Raw genomic sequence first — 19,326 nt, forward strand, 5'->3', positions numbered from 1 at the left:
GCACCCAGGTGACTGAAGGGTGGGAAGATGGCATGGAGGATGACTGGCGCGTAGGGGGTTCAATTGAGGAGGGGGTCGTAGCAAGCCCCATCATACGGAGGAATCCGGCCTGGGTGACCTGTCCCAGCAGGCTGACGTGGTCAACGAGCCATTCGAGATGACGTGCAGTCTCCTCATGAAAAGACTGCAGGTCACCTCGCATGGCCCATTGACGCAAAGCCACACCACTCAGAAAAGGCTCAACCCGGACCCGGATAGCCACGTCCGCAGGCAGAGGAAGGCCAGTTGACGTGAGCTCATCCCCTGCCTGAAAACGGGTCTGGACGTAGGCATCCCTGCTGGTGCAAGATGATGCAGGGACAGGATCAGGGACAGGATTGCACACAGGCACCTCCGCGGCGGCCTGTGCTGCCTCCTGTCCCTGGTCCTGCACTGCACCACTAGCACCAGTGGGATCCCCACCTCCAGACCCCGTCTCTATTGCTTGCACTGTCTCCTCCTCCACCAAACCCCCACCAACCTGGATAACTCTGTGCCATCTTCCCCTGTTGTGCCCTGTGGGGTCCCAGCTGCCCCTTCTGCTGCCGAGGAGTCCAACCCCAACCTCCGCCTCTTGGACCTCCCCCCGGCAGCTGCGGCCTGGGACGCGGCACCTGACTCCTCACTCCCCGACGAGATGACAACATGGGAGGGGAGCCGGGCCTTGTGTCTCCGGCTGGCGGTGGGATCCCCGCCGCTGTGCTCCACAGCACCTTCTCCGCCCTCTTCATCAGTTGACGCTGCAGACAGGGAGAAATAAAACACAGGCATCAGGGCACTGTACAATGGACACCTGCACACATGACAGTTGTACATGAGTGGCATTGGAAAACCTCAGACATGTCATCACAATCCCCAACACACATGTCATTTCAACTCGCACACATGAGCCATACCACAGCCATATTGCATCTGCCAGCACCATCCATACACATACAACAGCATGAGCAGGCAAAGGTGAGCCAGACATCACATGCAACACAGGAAGTGCACCACACATGTACACACACCACCACACTTGCATGCATGTGTACACCTCTGCCAAGTGTCGCAGTGTTCAGATGGGCATCCATGTCACATCTGCCGATCATGCTTCCACATACCGCTGTCACATGCATCCATGTTGCATCACTGTTGCACCCTTGTCAAATACAAACAGATGCACATGTACACAGTGCTGATACATGCAGCTGAAAACAACATACATGCGTGACATCACGGACATGTCTACTTACATACACATTCATCCAAACATGTGTGCCCACACAACTGCATTTGGCATGCAAGCCTACACACACAAGCGCCATCCATGTCTCACACATTCCAGCCCTCGCATGTGTTAGCCCCACGGCCCTGTACACCCCCACCCATACCCGACCCCATACAAACAGATGTGCAACCTGCACACTACTGAAAAATCACCACACGCTCGTCTCACAATCAGGATGCATGTACACTTACCGCTCGACTCCAGACCAGTCTGCCTCTCAAGGACCTGGACATGGAGCGCTCGGGATATGCGTTCCAGGACCCTCATCTGTTCTTCCGACAAGTGGCCCCGGCGCCCCTTGGCATCCGCTGCCTTCAAGAGGCGCTGGGCCTTATTCAGGGTCCTGGACCTGAAGTCCTCCCAGCGCTTCTTGACATGTTGTAAGTCCTGGACTGCCACCCCCTCCGCGTTGATGGCAGTCACGATGTCAGACAAGATCTGAGTCCGTCCTTCCTTGTCGGCGCGGGAACTTCCAAAGAGGGCATCATACTGCCCCAGGACTTGCTCCACCAGGACACCAACTTCGGTGGCACTGAAGCTGGTGCCCCTCTGCCTCTCTGGCCGGGGGTTGTCAGTGGTCTCAGATGGTGTTTGCCCCGACATGACAACCCCAGAGGCAGGAGTGGGTGGGCAACTGGGTCCTGGGGCTGGGCTGTGGAGCGATGGAATCCCAGTCGGGAGTCTTCAGTTCCAGCAGGGGTGGTCACAGCAACAGCACCCCTGGCTGATGTGCAGGCAGCAAATGGCAGGGCACGTGGGCAGCAGGCAGTCAGGCAGCAGCAGATGGCAGGTGGGAGCGTGCTCGGGGCTCTGGGGGGCAGTAGTTCGGCCTTCTGGGCAGGAGCGTGGTCTTCCGTGTGCTTACGCGTGGCCAGCTTGATACGGAGTGATTTGGCACGTGAAAATTCGGCACGTCTGCGTGTAATTCGAGGAAAGGCCCTTAGCGTGTAAGCGCGTCTGCACGCATACGCATTTTAATTGGCCAGAAGGCCCCTCAAGCGCAAGCGCCCCTGTGACGTATTGCGTACAGGCGTGCATGGGCATTTCAGCGCGCGTGAAAAACTGCCCGTCCGCGTAAAATACGAGGAAAGGGCCCATGCGCGTAAGTGACGTGACACGCGCGTGCGTTTCCCTCAGCACGGGTTAAAGGTGAGCGGGCCCAGCAGTTCGCTGTACGTGCCTTTCGTGGAGACCGATGTGTGTTGCTGCTTCCTTTTGTTTCGCGCGCCATCACAACTTCACAGCTATCAAGGACGTATCTCTTCTTTTGGCGGGGTTATTGGCTACGCGTGTTTTCTGCATCGCGCTAGTCAGACGGTGAGTCGCACACGCTCTTTTTCCCACTGCGGGTGCCCCTGTGTATCGCACCCATTTTCGATGTCATAGTAGCGTACGCGTTATTCGTGTTACTGGGTGCCACCGCGTACTGCGGGAGGTTGAATCCACGCACGTAGGCTGCAGGGTTGCGTGCACGGTTTTACTGCAGTTTTGGGGTGCCTGAGCGTTGCGTGACCCGTCACCACATCACCACATCACTGGGGTCACATACAGCCTTGCAGGTGCAGGGGGGCTGTTAACATCTTGCTTCCCACCCCCTTCACCCCAATTGCCCAGGTCAATTGTGGTGTACACCTCCCATTGGCACCACTCCATCTGTGCCAGCACTTCTACATCAGTGCCATGGTTGGGAGGCCACCAAAGGTGAGGGGCGCCTCAGCTGGGCGTCCTCCTCGTGGCGGGTGTGGTCGGGGACGTGGCCGTGGTGACCAGGGAGTAGGGGGACTCCAGGGTGTCCAGGGCAGCCACAGAGGGGGAAGAGGCAGGGGTGGGCCACTTGAGCACAATGTTGTGCCATGTGTCGGTGCAGTCATGCCACCACCCCCTGTGGTTCCGGGGAATGTAGCTCCTGCATCTGGCACTGGCACCCGGTCGACCCGGCAGTCCGTTCCATCGACTGCCACGGGCCCAAGGGTAGTGGTAGCTGCAGGTGAAGCTGTGGACACCGCCACCGAGGCTCAGGGTCTTCCAGCGCAGGCTGCGTTGGCACTTGAAGAGCTCTTGGTAGATCTCCAACAGGCCAGGGGGGAAACCATAGGGGCAGGCCGGGCTGCTCAGACCAAGACACGTGTCCCTGGGGCAGTCATGTCATCTGCTGCCCCGAACAGCCGGTGTTGGCAAGTGCAGGGGCAGATGCACCCAACAGCACCCCGGTTGTGAGTCTGCCTACCAGGACCGTTGCAGTCAATGACCCTGCCACAGCTGATGTTGCTGCGCAGGGTCCATTAGTGGGCACCCAGCTGCCACTGACACGAGTCAGGCCTTTGGTCATCCCTCCACCTGCCACTCCCTTGGCTCAATCCACCGAACCCACTGGCCATACTGGTCAGGGCGGCATTAGCCAGCCAGGGTCTGCGCCACAGTCCAAGAGGAGGAAGGTTGCACCTGCAGCACAGGCTGGGACCCCACACACAGCCACGACCTCCTGCACGTCGAGGAAGAAGCCTTTCTGTAAGCAGGAACTGGACTTCCTCGTGGACTACGTGCGGGGCCACAGCCATGACATGCTAGTGGGTGCCAATAGTCAGACTACGGCTGCCCAACGTGACACCCACTGGAAGCATGTTGCGGAACATGTCAGTTCATTCGGCCATGAGGTGCGCACAGCGCAAGAGTGCAAAAAGCGTTGGAATGACATCAAGCGCTGCACTAAGGCTAAGCGTGCCTCTAATTACAACTTGACTCTGGTGACTGGCGGTGGGCCTGCACCAGAGGAGGAAGAGCTCACTCCGCATGAGGCTCTCGTTGCGGAGTTCATACCACCTGAATTGGTCGAAGGAGTGGGAGAGATGCTGGACTTTGATGCGCAGTCCAGTGAGTGTTGATGCGTGTTTGTTGAGGACGTGTGTGTTTCATTTGTGGGATGTGTTGTGTATGATTGCTGCTACATGTGACGTGTACATGGTTCTGATGTGTAAGTAATGCAATGCTTCCGTCATGCATGTCTCCTCTGCCTGCATGCGGGACTCCATGTAGGCATGCTCCCTTGCCCCTCCTCCGCCACTCTGCACCCCAGTTCCACCTTTGCACTGGTCTGCTTCAATCTTGCAAATGTGTAGTTTCTTGTTCATGTGTCCTGTGTAGATGCTAACTTCCAGCGTAGAATCTGCCAGACATATGCCTTAGTACTCGATGCAGGGTATCTCACTTGTACTGTGCATGGGTCAGATGTCCCGCAGGGACATGAATGCCCATTCATGCTCCATGTGCATTGCACGCATGCCCCTATGTGTCCTTGACTGGATGATCACTGTAATATAAGTCCTTGGTTACATACATTGCCTGCCATCTCATCAGCCTTCCCATGTCAACTGTGGCTCAGTCCTGCATTGCACACATGTGTAGGCTCTGACAATCTGTGTGGCTCACAGGCCTCAGCCTGTTCAATGGCCAATGACTCTGTCCAACTCTTGTTGTGTCTTCTTCACACGTGGGCGGCCTCCAGAGTTTTCATCATGTGTCCTGCCTACTGTCCCAGCATCATTTGCAGTGTTGTCATTTGAATCACATTAAGCTGTTGATGCCAGTCAACACTGCCTGTCAATACACAGGTGTATGGTCATCCTTTTGATACCATGCTAGGCATCCCTGCTTTGGTACTGGGGTGGAGGGGTGCTTGGCTTCTAGATATGGTACACATTGAATGCACAATGCACGTGATGTGTGAATTTGACATTGCACTGCCTTCACATTTCCTGGCACACACCATGGAGTGCTTGTACATGTAGGTAGGGAGTGGCGTACACATTTTCTGCACTGCATAGACAAACTTCCATGGAAACTGCCACCTTTCAACAGGTCTGATCACAGAAGCTATTCAAAGTAGACCCAGCATGCATGCCAGGTTATATGTTGTGTGACACATGTCTGCTTGATGCGTTTGCTTTCGGTGTGTGTGTGTGTGTCGTGTGCTTCTGACATGTGTAGTGACCTTTTTTCTCTCTATTTTTCAGGTGATGACGCAATGGAGGCGGAGGATGGTGTTGTCATGCCAGACACAGGGTTGGTAACACCACATAAACCCAGCACTAGTGGGGGTCGTGGGGTGGTAGGCCACGAAAACCCCCAAGTGCTGCAGTCCATCTTGTCTAAGGCTGCCTATGAGTCCAGCCTTGATGACGACTCTGACGTCCATGTTGAGTTGGATGAGCATCAAGTCCATGTGTCAGGGGTGAGTGATTCTGATGTGGACACTCCTCTGTCTGCGACCCCTGCACTGAGGGATCATAAAGTCTTGGTTCCTCTGCCCGTGGTGGATCGGGACGCAGGGTCACCCTCCACACCAGTCACTGATGTGCCTGGGACATCACATCGACGGGGGCATGTAGTCGTGCAGCCGCGGGCGGTGCCAACACAGCGAGGACCCCCGGTCCTTGGGTCCCGCAGGGGTCAAGCCCGGCAACGCGGTCGCCGCGCGCAACCGCTGTATACTGAGTGGGAGCAAGACATGACTGCCAATTCCAAACGGCAGGGGGCAGCAATGAAGAACATCGCTGAGAGCATGGAGCGTGTGGCCCGATCTGTGATCCCCCTTGCTAGGCAGGTGCTTCTCCAGCAGCAGGCGGCACGGTCCACGGCCCGCTCGCTCAGGCTGGGCATGGTGGCCTCAGACAGGGCACGCCAGGCTGAAATGTCGTCTCTGCGTCAAGCAATTGCTGCTCACGCAGAGGCGCACATGGATGCCCTGAGGGAGGAGTATGCTTCCCTCAGATCCACTCTGGGTGTCCTTATGATGTCCCAGAGGCAGCAGGCAGAGGAGAGGTTTGCACAGCTTGAGCGTACCATCTCAGCTGAGCTACAGGCTTGCTGGGAGGTGCAGCGGTTGTCCAGCCAAGCCTTGCAGGAGGAACTCCGTGTTACACGTGCTACCTTGCAAGAGGAAGCACGTGTATCACGTGAGGTTCTGCATGCAGACCTATGTCACATCACCACACAGAACCAGGCTCACCCGTCCGGCAGATTTGCTGCCGACGAGGGGCAAGCTGCGGCTAGGCGTGGCCAGGCTACTGTGCCACGTCCTCCTTTACAGGATGAGCCAGACTCGGACGACCATCTATCTCCCACATAGGTCGGGCTGTGCAGGCGTTGAGCCCATGGAGGTTTTTTTTTTGGCTCAGCATCATCGCATGTGGATGTTGAGCAGCACCCTGTACCTCCCCCCTCCTGGGTGCCTCCCCTCTCCCCCGGGTCGTATGTGGCCATTTTTGATTTTTCTTTTATTTTAGTTAGTTAAGTTTCTGTTTGATAGTTAGTTTAATTAGGTAATGAAGGTTTTCCATTGTTAGTGTAATTAGTTAATAGTTGATTTAGTTTAAAATTGCTAGTCTATTGTGCTTTCATGTGACGGTGCGGTGCTTTGTGGCTTTTGAAGGCATCCACTTTCTGTTCCAGCTGGGCCCTTCAGGCTTGTCTTGTGTATGTGTTTGCTGCTTGGGGTCCTTGACTCACATATGCCACTTCTGCCTCCCTTATCCATGCGCTCCCAAGGATGGTTCGGTGTTACAGAATATTACACAAGGGCTTTGGACTGTCATATCTGTGGCATGTTTGGTGCTCTGTGACTTGTGTTGACACCCCTAGTGGGGATGATTTTGGTGTTATTGTCCACTGTTCAGCTTTTGCTAGATGGGGTGTGTCATAATTAATGTGTACATTGATTGCTATGCATTGTGTAGTATGTTTCATATCTTTCCTGTACAAATGCTTATTGCAATTCATGCTGTAGATAGTGTTCCACACTTTGGATGTGAAAGACGGACTGATGGTGTGATTTGTGATGTGACTCTCTGACATGGTCAAGTAATGAGATGCCTGATGAGACACACACAGATGACTTTGAAGCATTAATCATGTGTTTCATGCCCTTTCTGCAGGGGGATGAGCCTCCAGAGCACCTTTGCCAGCAGACATGGCCCATTGGACGACGGAATTCTGGACCCGTTTGTTGGTGCCCACATGCACATGTGTGCACAAGCAGAGGTACAATGATTGCAGACCCACATCCTAGAACTGCTGACATGTTCCAAGGAACTCCAGGCAAGGTGAGCAGCACAGGGGGGCCACGACACAGCAAAGCTTGCACCAGGCGAGTTGCACATGCAGGCTTAGTCACAGCACTGAGGGTGAGCTTAGACGAATATTGGTGTTGAAGCACACAATGCAGCTCAGATGTTTAGGTGGACTGATGGCTGTTGATAGTAGGGTTGTCTGGGACACATGCAGGGGCAGTGGCACATACCCTCCGGTACACCAAGGTCCATTGAGGCACTTGTATCAACCATGTAGCCTTCCGAGACATGGAAAGGGGCAGCTCACAGGGACATACAGCAAGGGACATACTCGGTGCAGTGCATGTCTTTTCCATGTACTTTATGATAAATGCACTGCCAACTTTGTTTCGGTCATGGTGGTACGCAACTTGCTCTGAAGTCATGGCTTGCTATATGGATCTGTCTGCTTACCCAGGGAACATTGCATGTTGTGTGAATTGTGACACATTGGTGTTCCATTTGCCACGCACCCACCAGCAGCTGACTTACTGCATTGACTGTGTATGACCCGTCACAGGGGTGATGTTATATATGGGTATGAAGCATCCACACCAGATTGTCTGTTTGTAGAGTAGTTTGTTGCTATGGGGCATGTTTGGTGTTGTGTTTTTGGGTTAATTGGCACGTACAGGTTGTTGACTGTGGCTCTCTTTGCAGCATTGCAGTGCTCCTGTAACCTGACCTGAGAGTGCGCAGGCAGGAGACCAGCACTCAAAACCCGAGCTAAGTGTCTTGTTGTTTTTCTTTCGAACTGCTCTGCATAGGCTTGCTGGGGAGTGTACTAATGCATGGATGTATGTTTGGTTCAATTTGGTATGTTTTTTTTCTCCCTAATCACCCGTGATCCTATGCAATTTTGAACCCTGTACCCTCTACCCGGTGTTCCTGCTTCCCGTACCTATCCAAGCAACATTCCCTGACCCTCTTTCCCCGCTGGGGTTGCGGATGCCTGTGTAAGCCCCGAACTTGCAGGCGCCAAAACCCTAGAGGGGGTGGTTGGTTCGTACCACTCCTGAGCCTGGACTACAGAAGGCCATGACAATGATGTCCAAGTTTGTTTGGATTGTGTATGTGTTCATGCAGGTAGGACATTTTCGTGCATTCCCTAGTTTCATGTGTCATTCCTCCTCCCCTCTCCTGCCACTCATTCCAGTCATCCAGTGTGTCAACACCTGTCCCGACTGCATATCCCTGAACCTCCTTCCCCACCAGGGTCTCAGGGGCCTGTGTGAGTTTGACCTTGCAGGCACCCGGGACATGGTGGGGGTGGTTGTTTCGTGACACTCCCGCACCTGTACAGGGGACCTGTGACAGTACACATCCGTTCATGGTGCATCATCCTATGTCATGTACCACACATGTTTCACATCCTGTCGTGACATTGTTTTGCTGTGCTACCTTGGTTGTTGCATCATTGTGGTAGTACTTGGCCTTTGTGAGGTACTGCTACGTCAAGTCATCTACTGGAGGGTGTTCTGGTTCGTTTTTCTGGCTTGGATTTTGTGATTTTGGACATTGATTATGAGGGTGCAGGCACCTTTTTACACACAAGGTGGGAGATGGTGACGAAGGGTAAAGGTGATCCTGTGGCCAGGTGGAATTGAGGTTTGAAGGCTCCATGACCCAGGTGCAGTTGTTCAGTGGGTCATGGTCATTTGTGAGGTGGGGGGGGTTGTTGTTGATAGTTGCCTTGCCCTGCAGTGTGATGGGAACTCTGACATTGTAATGGTGGTATCCTATGTACATGTTGTGTTCTGCTGATCAATGCCTGTTCATGAGTTGTGTTTACCTTTCAGGTGCGAGGGGATAGTTGTGGTTTGACATGCTGGGGTGTACACATGGTGAATGTTCACATGTGATGTGTAGAGAACACTAATGGTCACTTGAGTGCACATGCATATGTGGAGTGCATGTCCTTGCAGAACCACACACTTGCACTCTGATGCACTACATGTACTCACACCCTTGCATATCCACATGTACACTGTTTGCCTTCTGGTGCCCACTGTGTCCCTGCAGCACATGTTCTGTGACCGATTATGGATCCTGTGCATTCCTAATTTGCTGTTTGATGTGGTCTGTCACTTAGATGTGATGCTCAGGTTGTGCATCACACACAATGGCTGTTCACTGTGCTGTGCACTGGGCAGTGTGTTGCAGGAGTAGGACACTGCACACATGAGCTGCAGTGTTGATTTATCAATGCACAATGTGCATGTAGACAGGCATTCATTGTTATGTTACGTCTACGACTCTTGTAATGCATTTGGACATGACTTATTTTGGGTGGGAGATTTTGTTGGTCTGTCATTTCATCTGATTCCGGGTCAGGCATCATTGTCTGATGCCAATGTACATTTAGGACATGGCAATGTGCACCTTATTGTTACTGTGTTGGTGTATGGGTATTGCTTGCCATGTCATGTTGTGGTTTGGGAGGGTTTGAGTGACATGACAGTGATGGCCATGGCCTGTTTTGCAGGTGTGTGTGATGCACACCTTGCATGTCAGGGTCATCCGCTTCTCAGAGCAACTAGCTGGGGGTAGATCTCTCTCCGCGGCAGGGCACTCCCTCTGGAACAGCCTTCCTGCCTCACTTAAACTTGAGGGGAACCATCTCCAGTTCTGGAAGCACCTCAAGACCTTCCTCTTTGCTTATGCTTTCTCTCTGCCTCTCCCTTGCAGAATTCTTCACTGGAACTGCACTGGAGCTGCAACTGGGCCACTCTCACCGACCTCGGTCCCTGGCCCAGCCACTCTCCACTTGCACTGCCTCCCTGGCAACCCCTGCACTGTGGTACTGTCTCTCTATCCCTACAGCCCACCCTTCCCAGCACTTGAATGCACTTACCTTTGCAGTTGCCACCAGCCGACCTATGTATTTTTTTTTGGGCTACTTCACCTGGACTGCACTCCCCCCCTTCCCCTTGCACTTTTCCCTTCGCCCTACCCCTGCACTTGCACAATCTCAATGACACCTGGCCTAGTAGTACCGTTGTCTGTCTTCCCTTGTTCCCCCCTCCCTGCCTCATCGCACCTTTAAATACGTGTGTATAGGCCATATCATGTCATATGTCATATGTGTGCCTTTTGGTCACACAGGATAGCTTGTGTTTAAGTAGCTAGGGATGCAGACGATGTGGCACTTCCATAGCAACTATCTCAGGGTGGTAGGGTTGTGACAGTTGACTGTCTCTTTGTCATCATCGATTGTCACCTGGTATGTGCCAGGCCTGTGTGCACTCCGCAGGGGTGGGAGTGTAGGTGAAAAATGTGGCCACAAGCTGGGTCCGGGCTTCCTCGCCATGTGCCCTGTCCCCTCCCATGGGCAGCGCCTGTGCCTGTGGTTGGGGATGTGGGGGCACCACCATGTCCACCGGTACGCCCTGCCGTGTTGCAACATTGTGCAGGACACATGCTGCCACAATGATCCTGCACACTACTGGTGGTGCATAGAGTAGTTGCCCACCAGAGCGGTCAAGGGAGCGGAAACGTGACTTGAGCACTCCGAATGTGCGCTCCACTATGGCCCTGGTTGCAATATGGGCGGCGTTGTATCTTACCTGGGGTGGTGTGGTGGGTTTCCGGATTGGCTTCATCATGTGGCTGCTCAGAGGGTAGGCACTGTCCCCTGGGGAGGTGATAATAGTTGAGATTATTAGGGTTTCGATATTTGTCTGTGTGTGACTTGCATGCATGTGCAAGGGCATTTGTACTGACCTAGGAGCCATGTGTCGCCATGCTGCCCAGCTTCCAGGGCCCAGCTCAGGGCGGACATTCTGTATATGAAACTGTCATGGGTGGAGCCAGGGTAGTTTGCATAGACAGAGGTGATGATTCCCTTTGCATAGCATACCACCTGTACATTGATGGAATGCCAGTGCTTGCGGTTTCGGTAGATGTGCTCAGTGGCCCTAGGTGGACATAGGGCCACATGGGTGCAATCTATGGCACCGAGCACTTGGGGGAAGTGTGCCACCCTGAAAAAATCCTGGACAACGGCCTGCCTTTCTGCGAGTGTTCTGGGCATGTATATGTGCCTGCGGACTGAGGGGCGCGCTGTCATGATTGCCAGTACCTGATGTAGGCAGCGTGACTGCGTGGCCTGTGAGACCCCCCCACTATGGCAGTAGTCCGCTGAAATGACCCAGTGGCCAAAAAATGCAGGACATTGAGCAGCTTCTCCAAGGGGCTCAATGCTTGGGAGCAAAGGGTTTGGGATGTAAGGTCATCTTCCCACTCCCTGACCAGGTCTAGCATGATATGGGGTGGAAACCTATACCTGCCATAGACCTGGTCGTCAGGCATCCCAAAAAGGCTTGTCCGTGGTGCGAAAATGCGTGCCCTGGCTATTCTCCTCCTCCTGCGGTGTCCCACGATCAGTGCTGAGACAAATGGGGCATTCATCGTAGCTGTATATACGCATTTGTTGTTTGCGCGCACTTTTATGCTGTGCGCAGGGACGCTTCTGCCTGCCTTCATGTGGCAGACGCGTTGGCGCCTGTGCGCGTCTTTTGCCGTGCGCGGGTTTCCCGTATTCGGATCCATGAATATGGGTTGTTCGCGTGCGTGTGGGCGTTCCGTGTAGTTCCCTGTAGTACTTCCCCAGTTACGCCTTCTTTTTCACACGTTGTTCCCCATTCCGCGTGTTACGCCCACTGTTCCGCCCACTTTGGTTGTGTGCGCCGCGCTATGTGCACTTTTGCTGTGCGCGTAGCGCATGCCATGTATGCCTGCGTGCGCCATGGCTGGATTGGGCGCACAGTCAGCGGGAAACACGCGCAGCGTCTTCCTTGAATCGCACGCGTGCACGTGCGCTGCGTTTCTCACGCTTGCGCTCCATTGCGCCTGCTTGCGCATGGATTTCCGGCGCATCTTTGTTCCATGAATCGGCCCCTAAGTAAATAAATACAAAAAAATATGAAATTGTATAAGTATTTTTTTAAAGATTTAAACATAGATTGTGCTTGCATGCAATTATGTTTGAATATATGTAGTCTATATATTTCATTTAAAAATGTTAGTTTAACATGATTTGAGCGTGTGTGTATAAAGAAAGTAAATAGTATAAAGGTTTATAAGTGATAGTTGATTTTAGGAAATTGAAAAAATACAGTAAATTAATTTTACAGATTACACAAGCTAAAAGTCTGTTTGAAAATGTGTTCATCTACTGTACAGAAAATATGCATACTGAAGTTTGTGTTCATGATTATGGATATGCATGGAGCTGCAAGTAGAAATCTTGGAGACTTGTACAGTATTTCTGGTAGAGGGTGCTTGCCAATGATACAACACTTGTACTCAGAGAGATTCACAGTACATTTGCAGTGCTGATCTATGATGATGCAGTTAGATCTAGAAGTATTGAATGTGATTGGTGCATGGTCATGTGACTGTTTAGCTACATCCAATGAGGGAATTGCAGAGAGAGTGAAGTGGAAATGGTAGAAGGGCTGTTCATGTTACGATATGTCCGCGGACATGGCGGTAGTTCGCGGACATCGGGAGTTACATCCAGGGATTTTTGGGTTCAGAAGTCATGCAAATGAGAATAAGCACTGAAAGGGATTGGTCAGGAAAGTTTAGTTGGTGTGTTGTGCCAGGAGAGAGTTTCTCAGATACTCTTTTTGCTGAGAGAACAAAATATAGCTATGGCTGTGTGTTTCAGAAAACAGATTGTTTGGATTTTGGGAGATTTGTGGATACATTGGTTGAAGGTGCATGCAGAAAGCTGTGGAGTAGCTGTAGATCTTGGATTCCCACATGTGGAAGTACACTGGCATGGAGTACGTGGAATGAAGTGGTTGGACTTGCTACCTCTCTGTGCTACTTTGGAGACAGAGCAACATCCAGACATAATTGTAATTCATTGTGGAGGGAACAGTTTAGGACATGTGACTGTCATTTTTTTTTGCAATTTGCTATGAAAGAAGGACTTGGGAAGGTTATGGACATGTTTCCTGATTCTCAAGTGATATTTTCACGGTTTGCGCAGAGACAAATGTGGCTTTGTTCTTCTTCATTTGGTTCACAAATGGAAAAAGCAAGGCGCAATGCTAATAAGGCTGTTTGTGCCTTTCTAAGAGATTTTGGCATGTCCTCTTTTCACAATGAAAATATTATGTTTTGTAGTACATACATTTTTCGCAGAGATGGAGTCCATCTTACTAATGCTGGCAATCAGATTTTTCTGAGAAATGTACAAAATGCATTGCAACCTTTTTTGGAATTACAACAACCATTTTGAAGTAGGTGTTAAGCATTTATAATTTTTGACTTACAAACACCACCCAAAGGCTCTTTTCAGAGCCACCACTTCTTCCCAGAGAAAATTGCAATGTTTGTGATGGGGTAGCAACCCAATTTTTTAAATGTTCGTGAACTGTCCGCGGACTTCTAAAAAATACAAAGGGACCTGCTTCATTTATTTTCACTTCTATTTTTTAACTGTGAAAGGCAGCTCTGAAAAGAGCCTTATTATTTTTTTTTGATTTTTGATATTTTGTATTTTTTTTGATTTTTTATACAGGACACACTAGGAGAGGAGGGGAAAGGAAGGTAAAGGGGGGGACACCAACCACAGGGATAAGAAAGGGCGAGCTGAGACAGGAAGATGTAGAGTGGGTTTTATTTGGGTAGTGAGCAGATCTTCTCGTGCTCTGAGACGATAGTCTCAAAAGCACTACAAAGTCGCTCCCCCCTGCAGTGTACTGTGTCACAGTACATACATACAACTGTGACCCTCGAAAGGTAAGGGTCATCAGCATTCTGTATGGCCTGTGAGGCAGCTTGAGGAAGATGCTGTCCCACAGAGGTGGTTCTTGTGGTGACAGGATCAGAAACAGAGGATGAAGTCGAGGAAATCAGCCTGCTACGTTCTTCGCAAGGTACAACCCTGCGAATAGCCCCAGAGTGAAATGACCTCAGGTGTCGCTTCATAGTAGTGGTCCCAAAGCTGTACTTAACGTGCCACACCCAAGACTCACGCCTAGTGCGGGTAGTAGGGTTTTCCTCGACCTCATTCTCATCATCCTCTTCTTCCTCCTCCGCATCCTCACTCCTGTTCCCCTCTTCAGGCCCTTGGGGAGGTGGTGGTGGTGGAGGGGGTGGGTGTGATGCTGAAGCAGGTGCAGCACCAGGTGGCAGTTCTGCAGCCAGGGATGCCATCTGGATGGTGTAATCAGCAAGTTGCTGGAGAAATAGCTGTGCTCTAAAGAATAGCCAGAAACACAATGAGAATAAGCTCTAGGGTGTGGTCTTTTATAGGTGTGCTTGTGCACAGTTCGCGGACATGCGCGCTGTCCGCGGACAGATCGAACACAAAAAAAAGTTTGAAAAGTTTCAAAAGGTATGTAGAAACTCAGGATTACTATGTGGGACTTGTGCCATGGTGAGATTTTATTGAGAAATATTATGGATTAATTGAAAATATACTTTTAATTTGTTCGGGGACCCGAACAGTGTCCTCATTCAGAACACGCGATCAGCGTGGGCGCGGTCATATGATCCGTTCACGAACAAGTCCGCGAAGGAAGCGCATGTCCGCAGGACAACAAATGCACGGAGATTGGCTAGCGCATGTGCGTTGATGTTCTACGGACACTGTTTGGGTCCTGAACTAATTAAAATTGCGTCACACGTGAAACGAACATTTCAGGACACTGCGTGCGTTCTTAGAACAGTTTAAATTTGCTAGCGAACAGTAAGGACAGATATAGTGTTCTTCAGGACATGTTCAATTTCGTTTATGTGCGAACATTTCAGGACACCAATTGTGTTCTTAGAACATTTTCAACTTGCTAGCGAACAGTACAGACAGGTATGGTGTTCTTTAAGACACCTCCATTTTCGTTTAATTACGAACAATTCAGGACACCGCGTGTGTTCTTAGAACAGTTTGAACTTGCTAGCAAACACTACGGACAGATATAGTGTTCTTTAGGACACTTTACTTTTTTTTTTTACGAACATTTCAGGACACCGCGTGTGTTCCTAGAATAGTTTCATCTTGCTAGCGAACATTACGAACAGGTATAGTGTTCTTCAGGACACCTCCATTTTCGTTTATTTACAAACATGTCAGAACACCTGCACTGTCCGCGGACACCTACATTGGTTTTTTTTTTTTTTTTAAAAAACAAAACTATTTACAACACAATATAAAAATGTAACTTTATTTAAGATATATTAATAATTTATGACAGAGAAGGTGAGGCAGAAACAGAAACAAAAACAGGAACATTAGGGGTTTCATCATGATTGTTATTAGGTGAAGAAGGGATGGAAGTCTCATCAAAACGTTTTGGGTTATGGAGAGGGTTTGGGCATAATTGACTGGAATATGGTGAGGAGGGACAAGTACATGTGGGGCAATGGTACGATGTTTTTGGTTTAAAATGATCTTCCACAAAAGTTTTCAAATTATTAAAATTAGTCAACAATAAATCCATTTTTCTTCTATACTGTGAAAAGTGTTATCCATAACACGTTTTTCTGAAGTATTTTCTATTTTGGTATGCTCTGTACAAAATATATATATATATATATATATATATATGTTAAATGTATACAAAATAATAATAATTAAATGGTTTATATTATATAGCGTTTACCATTAGTTTCACTATCTTGTGACATTTCTTCATGTGGGAAATGTTCCCCTAGCCATTCCAGAGTACAAGACATTTCTGTGAGAGAAAAAAAAGATAATATATTTTTGAATCTAATACAGAAAGTTTATAAATAAATGAATAAAATTAAGTACACTTACTATTTCAGGTAAGATATGTCCTATGTACTCAGTGGGTCTGCTCTTGTTCTCAGTTCTGTTGTGTTTATGAGGTAATTATGTTGGAAGCCAATTTATTTTCTTGTGGTATATTCCATTTTAGAACATAGTGCATTTAAATGAATGGTTAGTGTGTTGTATATATGGGTTACATTTCTTATGTATTAGTACATATAATGTGTTTGTGTGCTTTTTTTGAATTTGTTAAATGTTCCTATGTTATGATATAACAATCAAACATACCCCCCCAGAGTTTTTTAGGTAGTGGTACTGTTCTTCGAACATGTCCGCGAACATTAAATGAGTTTGCGGATATCAAGTACAGTAGAAGAGATTCAGTCAGTTCCATATGATATGTACATAAAGTGAAAGTCATTATTGTTAAGTTGCACTACTAAAAACCTACGAAATTCAATGAAAAAACTTTGTTAAAGGGACATTATGGTTAAGTTGCGCTACTAAAAACCTATGAAATTCAGTGAAAAAACTTTGTTAAAGGGACGTTATGGTTAAGTTGCGCTACTAAAAACCTATGAAATTCAGTGAAAAAACGTTGTTAAAGGGACGTTATGGTTAAGTTGCGCTACTAAAAACCTATGAAATTCAGTGAAAAAACGTTAAAGGGACATTATGGTTCTAAGTAAAACCGAAAAACCCTTGAAATTCGCCAGTTATGGTAAGCTAAGCAACCATAACTCGCGCCACCACCGTGCACTGCTAAGACTAACACCTAGGGCATCAAAGATGACATCACAAATGTCATTGATGACATCACTGATGACATCACATGTGTATGTAGTTTTCATGAAATATGTGTACAAGGGATTCTTATTATAATGTTGCGAAAAATGTGTCAAGGATCATTGCAATAAATATCATACCCTAATTAGTGCATTTAACGATGCATTGATATAATTAGCATTCTATTATGGGGTTCTATCTAGTATACTAAGCTACTCATACAAAAACATAACATTGTGTGCGGCGTACAAGATGAAGGTATAATATTCGTAATGTTAATATGTTGAATAATGAAATGATAATTGTTTTCTTAATAGATTTTTGTGTACTGTGAAATATGTAATAAGTAGCTAATAAAACACATGTATTACATAATTGCATTACTATAGACAAAACACAAAGACACAAGAACACATACCAATATGGGTATATACAGGGAAAGTGAAGTTAGCAAAAAAGCACAAGTAGTAGCAGAAACAATTAATAATTTAACTGATTATTTTCATGCAAATAAATGATTGCTCTGTTTCAAAGCTGCTATTTACCCTATGTATATGTATCACTTGATGTGATTGGACCCTAAGGAAAGTAGTGCGAGTACAATGTATACAAATATGACCATGAACAGGGAAAGTACAGCCATAAAAAAAAATATAACTATCAGAAAGTGCTCATAAGTCTATTGATTATCTTTATGCACAAAAAGGATAGCTGTCTTTCAAGCTTGTGTCTTCCCGTATGTATGTTTCATATGATGTGATGGACTCCAAGGGAATTACTGTAAGAGCCTACTTGAAGGATACGTCTACAAATAAAATACAATTTTTAGTTTCCGACTGTTATTGAAGAAAACCATGTGGCCTAGATATGTCAGCAAAAGAAAAAAGAGTGAGCCAGACATGTGATGTCATCAGTGATGTCCTGGGTGTTAGTCTTAGCAGTGCACGGTGGTGGCGCGAGTTATGGTTGCTTAGCTTACCATAAATGGCGAATTTCAAGGGTTTTTCGGTTTTACTTGGAACCATAATGTCCCTTTAACAAAGTTTTTTCACTGAATTTCATAGGTTTTTAGTAGCGCAACTTAACCATAACGTCCCTTTAACAAAGTTTTTTCACTGAATTTCATAGGTTTTTAGTAGCGCAACTTAACCATAACGTCCCTTTAACAATGTCACTGTGGCTACTGCACCAGCCATATTTATTTGCAGGAGCAGGATGATGGACGCTTTGTTCATCCACCCACCCATAACCCCCGTTATCCTTGCACCATGCATTGTACCCTCACCTTCTGTACTGCTGTCCACCATATTCTCATATTCTCCCTCTTTATTTCCAACCCATCCTATTCCCTTTTTGAACCTCAGCCACCCTACCCTAGTTTCAGTTCCCCCAGTCTTTATATTTCCAGCCGCTGTACTCTCATCCAACCCTAATGCGTCCTGTGTACCCATACTTATTCAGTATACCTCCAACCACTATTCCCACCCATTTACCTTATTGATTTTAAGGAAGCTTGGGTATGCTCTCTCCTTAAGAAACCCACTCTTGACCCACCGGTCCTAGAGAACTACAGACCTATTACTGCAGTTCCATTTCTATTAAAAATCCTGAACAAGGCAGTTGATCTGCAAGTGCAAATAAATTCCTTAAAGCTAACCTTCTTCTCGGCCTGCGGCAGTCTGGTTTCTGTCCAGGACAAGGTACCGAAACTGCATTGTTAGAGCTTGAACATCAAATGGACGACTTCAGAAATGCAGACAAACCTTCACTCCTTCTGCTCCTTGATATATCTGGAGCGTTTGAACTGGTGGATCATAAGACAATCTTCCACCATCTCTCTGCTGCCGAAAACCTCTCCCTGAAGGCCTGTGCTTGGATCACCTTGTTTCTTCAGGAAAGGGCTATGAAAGTCTTCTCTGACTCAGCCTGTGCCCACCCAAGTGACATACTTAACTATCCAAACCTGGATGGCAGAAAGCAGGTTGTGCCTCAATGGTGAGAAAACCGAACTTCTGCTGATTGGATCACCTCTAACAAAATTGGACAAACAATACAGCTCCTTCATGATTGGCAACATACCGATCACTGTATCCCAGGCTGTCAAAACCTTGGGTGTATATTTGGACCCTAACCTCACTATGAACAGACAGGTCAACGCCATTGCTTTCACCTCAGCATACCATTCTAAACTGCTCAATCCAGCGTAACCCTTTCTGTATGAACAGAACTTGTTCACCATCGCAAGAGCAATAATTGGATCTCGATTAGACTACTGCAATGCCCTCTTTATAGGTACTTCTGGCAAAAATGTTTCCAAACTCAAATCGGTACAAAACAATGCCCTCAGGGCTGCTACCAATATTTCCAAGAGGGACCAT

Source organism: Ambystoma mexicanum, chromosome 6p (genome assembly GCF_040938575.1).
Source record: "Ambystoma mexicanum isolate Mex_15411 chromosome 6p, UKY_AmexF1_1, whole genome shotgun sequence".
Classification (NCBI taxonomy): Eukaryota; Metazoa; Chordata; class Amphibia; order Caudata; family Ambystomatidae; genus Ambystoma; species Ambystoma mexicanum.